Consider the following 8,989-nt stretch of genomic DNA (forward strand, 5'->3'; position numbering starts at 1 on the left):
CCGGAGGCAGGGCCAGTGCGGCTGGAGTTTGGGAAAGGACCCATCTTACACGGGGATGGAGTTAGAACAGGTATCAGAGGCCAAGGTTGGGCTGGGGGCTCTATTCAGCTGACACGGGGTGGCTTTTCCCATGCTATGGAATGTTCAACAACTCCAGTACAATTGGTATGATCTATAAACCAGGTGATTGAAATCTAGCGTCCACGGTTAGGATCTAAGGGACTAGAAGAATCTGTGTATCTCCATGTGGAAAGGCCCTTTGGGATCACTGTACAGAGAGGACCTCAGGGGATGTGAGCAGCCCCGGGACCCTGCACATGCATTTTGGGGACTGTTTTCTCCAGAGATGTGGGAGAGAGGGGTGCCCTGGCCATAAAAGTTCTTTAGGCCCTAGCCACTTTGGCTCAGTGGATAGAGTATTGGCCTGCAGACTGAAGAGTCCCGGGTTCAATTCCGGCCAAGGGCATTTAGCTTTCCTCAGAAGTGGGTCCCTCCCCAACGGTCAGGTTGTGGAGAATGTTAGCGTGGCAATAACTCAGGAACACCACCGGGGAGGGTCCGATTCCAGTCCTTCTAAGGCCGTGGGTTCATTTGTAAAAACTGAGGACACGAGGGTGGCGTCTAGGGAACTGGCTCTCCAGCAGGAGAACTCGGCTAAGCACCTGGAAGTCATGAGTCTCATTCCGGGGATGAGCTGGGGTCCATGCCTCGGCCCCAGGGTCTGTGGGGTGTTAAGCAGCGGAGAGCCAGCTATCCCCAGAGGAAGAAGAAGCTCGGATCCCTGAGAGGTGGAGGGCCAGCATTTTGGGGTGGGTTTTGCTATTGGTGTCTGTGCCCCCTCGGGCAGGCCTCTTCCTTTTGTGAGGGATTAGGAACTTTTCCTGGCTGAGAAAATGAAGCACGAGGCTTATTGCTGTTTTCCTATGAGGTTTCTCCCGTGCATGTAGCTTCACAATGAACACTGTGGCAACTTTCAATAAAAAGCAGATTAACCAGATCAGCTCCAGTTCACACGTGAGTGTGTTTTGGGGGAAGGACACTGGCCTTCAAAAGGTAATGCTGGAAAAAAGGGTAATGTTTGTTTTTATAAGTTGTTTATTTATGTTTTTGCCATGCAACCACTTTCAAGCATTTAACCTGGGGGAGAAAGGACAGGTTCTCCCTCTTCTTTGACCTGTCCCCTGAGGTCATTTCAACTGCTTGCCTTAAACAGCTTTCCTTGTCACATCACTGTACATATGCATGCATATTTGGTAGAGTTATGACCCTACAGTATGGACATATTCTTTCTGCCTGGCCTTTGCATCTTCATATGTTGCTTTATGGATTTGAGATTTTGCTCAGGGCTGCATGATATTGCAATGCATGAGCAGTTCAGGGGTTAATGGAACGTTCCCCTGGCATTGGAGAACCAGGTGGTTTCTGTTTATAGACAGTATAGCATGTCAAATTTAATGATTTCTTCAAGAGGAATGTCTTGGATACAAATTAGGGAACAACTTAAGAAAGAAAAGCTAGATGGCCAGTGTGGCTCAGCCGTTGAGCATCGACGCAGGAACCGAGGGGTTGCTGGCTTGATCCCCAATGGTGGAGAGGAGTGGGTGTGTGCAGGAGGCAGTCAATTGATGATGTTTTTCTCTCATCATTGTTTCTATATCTCTAGCCCTCTCCCTTCCTTTCTCTCTAAAAACCAACAAAAACATATATATAAAAAGAAAGAAAGAAAGAAAGAAAGAAAGAAAGAAATAGAAGAAAGGGAAGCAAAGCCAAGGCTTCCAGAAGTGGGCAAAGGAACTTGAAACCTGCACAAGAGTGGTCATAGTCAGCTGTCCTTCTGCCTCCCAGGATGACACGTGAGGTGGTGTGTTCTCCGGGATGCTGCGGAGTTTGTTCTGAATCCCCTCCGCTGCCCTGCGTTAGGCTGACCCAGATGCTGTGTCAGTGACTGCGTTTTATTCTTCTCTGTCTGCACAAGCAGGGCGGGGCCCTCTATAAGAGTCTAAGCAGAAAAATCCAAACTTACAGCATTTTTCACTCTGCAAAGGGATAATTGGCTTTCCAAACCTTTAAATAATGAGTTCTAGTATTTCATCGAAATTGTTTTATTCCTGATCACATTGGTAGGACTTCTGCTTGGGAGAGGAGATGGAAATTAGGGGACTTCAAACTAAAAGCCTGAGAGTCCCTGCCCCCTTGAATATTGATGGAAAAGTAATCAGTCCAGCCACACAGCTCAGGATTCAGTTTGCAAAAATTCAGGCAAGTTAAAAATAAAACCAGCTAGAGCAGTGGTTCTCAACCTTCCTAATGCTGCGACCCTTTAGTACAGTTCTTCATGTTGTGGTGACCCCCAACCATAAAATTATTTTCGTTGCTACTTCATAACTGTAATTTTGCTACTGTTATGAATTGTAATGTAAATATCTGAATGCAGGATGTATTTTCATTGTTACAAATTGAACATAATTAAAGCATAGTGATTAATCACAAAAACAATATGTAATTATATATGTGTTTTCCGATGGTCTTAGGCGACCCCTGTGAAAGGGTCGTTTGCCCCCCAAAGGGGTCGCGACTGCAGGTTGAGAACCACTGAGCTAGAAAGTAAGGTGAATAACATTTGCTTCACTTCAGTCAAGTCTGGGATGGAATCATAGAGTCACAGCCTTGGGAAAGACCCTCGCCCTCTTGCCCCCATGCCCCCTCGCTTGCTGAGTGTATACTCTCTGAGACCTCCTGGCAGATGGGCATGGGGCTTTGGGCCTAGAACACTTCCTGGTGTGGGAAGTCCCTACCCCCATGAGATACCCTCAGATATGTGGCTGTGGGTAAGCTCTTCTTCCAGTGGTGATGTCATCTACCTCCCCTGGAGCTTTCTTGGGGGGCCCTTGGTGCCACCCTGTGGAGCAATGCCAAGCAAACCCAACCTCTTTGTCCACCTCTCAGGTGGTTGTGGCTGTCATGCTTCTCTCAGATGTGCTCCTTTGCAGCCTAAATGCCCTCATTCCTACCCATTCCTTATCAGACATTGCCATTCCAATGTGTCTCTTCCAAGCAAAGGCCCAGTATGTTAACATCTAACAGTGTGGTACCCATAGTGATGTTATGGGCTTAGGACTTGGTGATCAGTCCCACTTAAGCCCTCGTGGGTAGAGGTAACCTTACTGCAGTGACTTTTTCTTCTTTGTGGGACAGTGAGAGTAACAAACAGAAAAACAAACCTGGTAATTGCACCCAACTTTAGTTCATCATTGGCTCTCTAATGGTGGGACACTTACTTTCCTGAGTCATTAACGGTCATGGGGGGTGAGGGTGGGAATGGATAAAAGAGCATCAGAAAAGAAGAGTTGGCTTGACTCGCCTCTCCCAGCATAGAACACAGGATCTCTTTTATTTGCAGTCCTGGAAAGTAAGCAGTGCAAGAGTCTTAGAGGTCACTTGCATCAGCCTCCCACTGTTCATATGACAAAAGCAATGCCCAGAGAAGTTAAGAGAGAAGCCCAAGATCACAGAGAGCTAATGATAAGCCCTAAAACAAAGCCCAAATATCTAGGAGTCTTTCCATCAATTTCTGCTTCCTCTTCCTCTCTCCCTTGCCTGTTCTCAGACTCTACCTTTGCATCGACCCCCATCCCCTCTGACCATTATTTTTACCTGAAAGCTTCATTTTCAAAATACAAGCACCGAAGTCAGAAGATGCCCTGGCACCTTTTTTTTTTTTTCCTTTCCCATGAGAATCTTTTACACTGCGGTTTGTGGAGGAAGCTGACTGTAGCAATTAGGTGCTGTGGTGGTTATCAAAAGAGAACAGTGGTCGTTGAGACAATGTATGGGACTAAATATGTCAGCAGGTGTAAAAGCTATCCTGTCCCACTGGGGCTACAGGAAATGTTTTCACCCAAATATGCAGGTCACAGGTAGGTCAGAGAGATAGTGCAGTGCCGGGGAGACAGACAAGCCACAGTGCGGTTTCTATAGACATGCGTCTTCTCTAGGGCCAGGGAAACAGAAATGCCCATCGCTGGAAAATACCTGAATGCTCACAGGGCCACCCATAGGGAGAAAACTCACTTAAAACAAAATTTCTGTAGAGTCAAGGGCCATCTTTAATTTTAATATCAGGTCTACTCACTGCTTCTAGAATATATCTTGGACATTCCAATGTGCTCATTTGTTTCTCTCGGCCTTTCATGCATCCATTCACTCATTCAGTAATTATTCTTAGTGCTTCCTTTATGCCAGCAACTTTCCCTTCTTCTCTATCTGAATTCTACCTGGAACCCTTTAAGATTCACCTGGAATCTCACATCCTGTGGGATGCCTCTGTTGTCCACTGCAGCCCACGGAATTCTCCCTCTGTTGTTTGTACTGTCTATATCTCTCATCTGCTTTGAACATTGAACACTCTCACCTTACCAACTGGATAGATAAACCTAACATTGTTTAGCCATTTGCCACCAACCAAGTTTATGTGTGTTTTTACATTTAATTCTCATGACATTAGGTGTCATTATTCTCATGGCAAAGGTGAGAAAGCTGAAGGAAGGCTCAGAGAGATTAAGAAACTTGTTTGTCACATGGTTGGGGGTAATAGTGCAAGACGTCGGAACTCAGGTTGGTCCATCTGACTCTAAAACTTCTACTTTTTACTTGTCTTAAACTTCCTTTTATTTTCTGAGTCTTACACATCCTCAGCACTCAACTACATGCTAGTTGATTGAATTGTTCTAAAGATTTCTGCTCCAGTTTGATGTTAATAGCGGCACACATTCATTGTGGAAACCATCACAAATATGGAAATACTGGATTGGATTGTGGTCATATTTGTTTCTAGTGTTATCCTAATTTCTTGGGTTGAGCCTGGAAGAAGATAGAGACAAAGTTGAAATAAACATATTTCCATTATAAAGCAGCTTATTAATACACAGCTATCACATCATGCCCTACCTTCCAGAACAGAACTTGATTTCTGAGGTGGAGGAGGAGAGTGCTACTGAGTTGGCCTAGACAGAAAAGATGACTTGATATCTGACATTTAGTGAAATTCCTCACTTTTCATGTAAGTGTCTTAGCATTCATATCAACTCATCTCCGGTTTGCTATTTAAATGGGGAGTTTGGCGTCATTTGCTTGTTGGTTGGGATATTCTTTATTATGTGGGCTCTGGCAGCTCTTTACTCCAGCGTGAGCTTAAGAAATTAGTTTCACTCTCTTGACTCAAACTTATGCTACCAAGTTAGTAAGGGTTCCTCTAACACTGGGTACCTTGTTGATCTATTTACATAGGCAGTCATGTCATCTGTGAGTGAAGAGTTTCATTCCTTCCTTTCCCATCTGTATACTTTTCTCCGCCTCACCCCCCTTTATTGTCGTATTTTAGCAGCTTGGACTTCCAGTATGATTGTGAAAAGGAATGGCGAGAGTTAACATCTTTGCCTGGTTCCTGACCTTAGGGGAAAGTTACCCACTTCTCACCATTAAATATGATGTTAGCTGTCCATTTTTTGGTAGATGTTCTTTATCAAGTTGATAAAGTTCTCTATTCCTGGTTTGCTAAGGTTTGTTTGTTTGTTTTTACTGTGAATGAATGTTAATGCTTTTTTTGAGTCGATTAATACGATTATATAAATTTTTTTTGTCATTAGCCTGTTGATGTTGTAGATTACATTGATTGATTTTTGAATGCTGAACTAGCTTTGCATCCCTGGAAAAAACTTTGCTTGGTCTTGGTATATAATTCTTTTTATTCATTATTGGATTCTGTTTGTTAATATTTTATTGAGGATTCATATGACTTTATTTAAGCCACAGCCATGGGGGATGCTAATCATTCACTTGTTCAAAAGCCTCAGTGGCTCCCAAGTGTAAGCAACTAAAATCCAGATCCCTTAGTCATTCAAAGCTCTCTATAATCTGGCCTCAGTTTACCCTTGTATGCTTCTCTCCCACTACTTTCTGAGAAGTATCCTCTATTTCCCTAAATATTTTCTATAATTTCTCACCATTCTGTTTTTATTTTATTTATGTTACCATTATTATTTTTCCCAACTCTGTTTTTAAATACCATATTCCCTTCATTGGGAACTAGGCATAATATTCAGCTCTTTTTCACTCCCATTTTCTGAAAGCCTAGTTTTGTTTACTACCAAGCTCAAATTACAACCCTTTTCCCATTTTGGGAATTGTGTTTTTTTCATCTCTGTGTCTCCTGAAACACAGTCTCGTGTATATAAGAAAGATCCTGAAATTCAGCTTTTGCTTCACTTGTCAGGATCTGACTTTGTCTTTGTTTTTTGATTTCAGATATTGAAACTATCTAGTCCGGCTTTTCAAGCTGAGAAGTGATTCCCTCTGTACTATTTCAGACAGAATGTTGTTTCTGTGCTAATTATTTACTACCTCATGGTCTGTTCTGTTGCTGGACTTTGTAACTGTTGGAAGGTTTGCCCACCTATGACTTCCATCATTGGTTCAACAGTGACTGGAGGAGCTCATAGCTTTCATGAAGTGTTTTTAGAGAGAGAGCATGGAGTAGTGGAAAGAGCCCAGGCTTCAGCATCAGGCAGTCTTGGGATAGAAGCCCAGTCTGCTACCAGTAACTGTACTGTCTTGGGTGAGTCAATGGATTTGCCAGAGCCATTAAAATAGGGATAATAATACCTTTTTAGAAGAGTTGTTAGAATGAATGACAAAGTGTATGCATGATGTAAAGCCTCAAGTGCAGCATCTGTAATAAGGTAAATATTTACCAAATGATAGCAATTAGTGAACTCCTACAGTGTACACAATACTCCACTAGGTGCTATAGGGAATCAATGTGTATAAACTGATCCTCCTCTCCTAAGGCTAATTTGAATTGTGTTCCAAATTCATTGTTTCAGATAAATGACAGGAGAAACTGTTCCTTCACTCACGTGTGGGATGAGTCCAGCTTGTCAGACGAGGGTTGTGATTTCTGATGGGGACAATGTCATAGTTTCTTGGGATCAGGACTGGCCTAAACTTAAATGTCGGGAGCCAGTCCATCCTTGCTGTTTCAAGGGACCTGGCATATATGACATACTGTTCTTAATATGTTTGCTCACCTTCTTGGCACTATGTGTTTTAACCAAGGTCACCTCTCTGAGAAAGGTTGTTTCCCCAGGTAGGGATTTTCCCCTGAAGTTAGGGAGGGAATAAAACCCCTTAACTAAGTGCCAGGCGGGTAATTAATCACTTTACAAACAATCATGCTTAAGCTACATAATCTTTACTCCCTGGAATGGAGATAAGAATCGCCCTAACCTTTGGAATAGAGATTGATAGGATTGGAATCAACTGGTATAAATACAGATGTAACAAGACAACAGGACACAGAACCTAGACACAGAACCTAGACACAGAACCTACACAGAGCCTAGAGACAGAAGAACTTCGCTGGAGAGAACATGGCAAAAGATCCTGGACAGAAATTGGAGACAGAACCTAGAGACAGAACCTAGCGAGAGAACATGGCAAAAGGTCCTGGGCAGAAACTGGCCACAGAACCTAGAGACAGAACCTAGCGAGAGAACCTGGCTGAAGAACCTAGAGACAGAACCTGGCTACAGAACCTGGATAGAACATGACAAGAGAACCTGACTAGAACCTGGTGACTGAACCTGGCTGGAGAACCTAGCGAGGGAATATGGCTACAGAACCTGGCTGGAGAACCTAGCAAGAGAACATGGACACAGAACCTGGCTGGAGATACTAACCAGAACTTCGCTGGAGATCCTGACCAGAACTTGGCTAGAGATCCTGGCTAGGCTGCTGATCAACTGAACGCTGTCTCCGTGTCATTCCTTCTTCGCCAACTCCGTCCACACCTTTGGGGACCCCTGGACCTGCTGGGGTTTGACCCCAGCACTTAAATGTTATATGATCAATCAATTCAGTTGAAGTGGCCAGTAGTGGTTTGGAAAGGCCAGACTGTCAGTGTAATGCTTGCGTGGGAAGCAGACTTTCAGGGTTGATGGGGTGAACTGAGTGAGCTGTAGACAGTAGAGCTGAGGGGAAACACAAGTGAGAATTCCTTAGAACTTTCTTTTCATGTCATCAGAAGTCATTGTGGGGACAAGTATCATTTTTTTTTTTTTCTGTCGCCAAATCATCTGTAATTGAAATACCATTTTTTGTAGTTCTCAACTAGCTGGGCATTTCACTGCATGACTGCAGATGCCATCTATGATGTCATGAGGGAGGTGGCCATCAACACTGCAGCCCACAGATTGGGCAGTCTCAGGATCTCTTATGGTTCCAGAGAGTTCTCTAGCTAAAGATCGGTGCCACCTCTGTAGGAAAATGTTGACAATCTCATCAAAAGTGATATTTCAATGTGTATAAACTGATCCTCCTAATGTTTTTTTAATGTTTTTTTTTGTTTGTTTTGCTTTTTCTGGTCTCTTGGCAGTTCTTTGAGGGCTTTGATAATCAGGGCAGAGGTAGAAGGCACTACCTCAACCTGAGCCTGTCTGTTCCGAATGGTCAGTTTCACTGTAATCCTCAGACCCTTCCAATCACTACCAGTTGCTTTGACAGTGTCATCACCAACATTTTTTGGAGACAGGCCCAGGGGACCGATCTTGGGGGCCAGGGCAGATGTGGCACCGACTTCCTCACTGGTACATCTCAGTTATATGACTTTGATCTTGTTGGGGTCAAGCTTCAGTGGCATGGTGGAGGCAGCTGGTGTTGGATGAACCTGGATTTGGGACCACCAATGAAAGTCGCACCTAAGCTTCCTCCAAACTGAAAACTAAAGAAAGCCCCCTCAAATATCTATTTTAAGACAATAATTCGTAGTAATATTCAAACCTTTCTTTTTTTTTTTCCTTTTCAAACATTGGTATACCCTTCCCCCTTCTTTCTGATACTAGCACGCTCATTCTATGACTTGTAAAGATAACTGTGTATAGCTCGTTTTGGTTAGACTATATAGTGTTTTTTAATCCATGAACTGGCATTAAGA

At 43.5% G+C, this 8,989-nt stretch overlaps 1 pseudogene; it reads right to left on the bottom strand.

Annotated features, from left to right (window-relative positions):
* Window positions 1-8,162: 8,162 nt before the first annotated feature.
* LOC118668755 lies at window positions 8,163-8,758 on the bottom strand (annotated as a pseudogene).
* Window positions 8,759-8,989: the final 231 nt, after the last annotated feature.

This window comes from Myotis myotis, unplaced genomic scaffold, assembly GCF_014108235.1.
Source record: "Myotis myotis isolate mMyoMyo1 unplaced genomic scaffold, mMyoMyo1.p scaffold_m19_p_14, whole genome shotgun sequence".
In the NCBI taxonomy this organism is placed as follows: Eukaryota; Metazoa; Chordata; class Mammalia; order Chiroptera; family Vespertilionidae; genus Myotis; species Myotis myotis.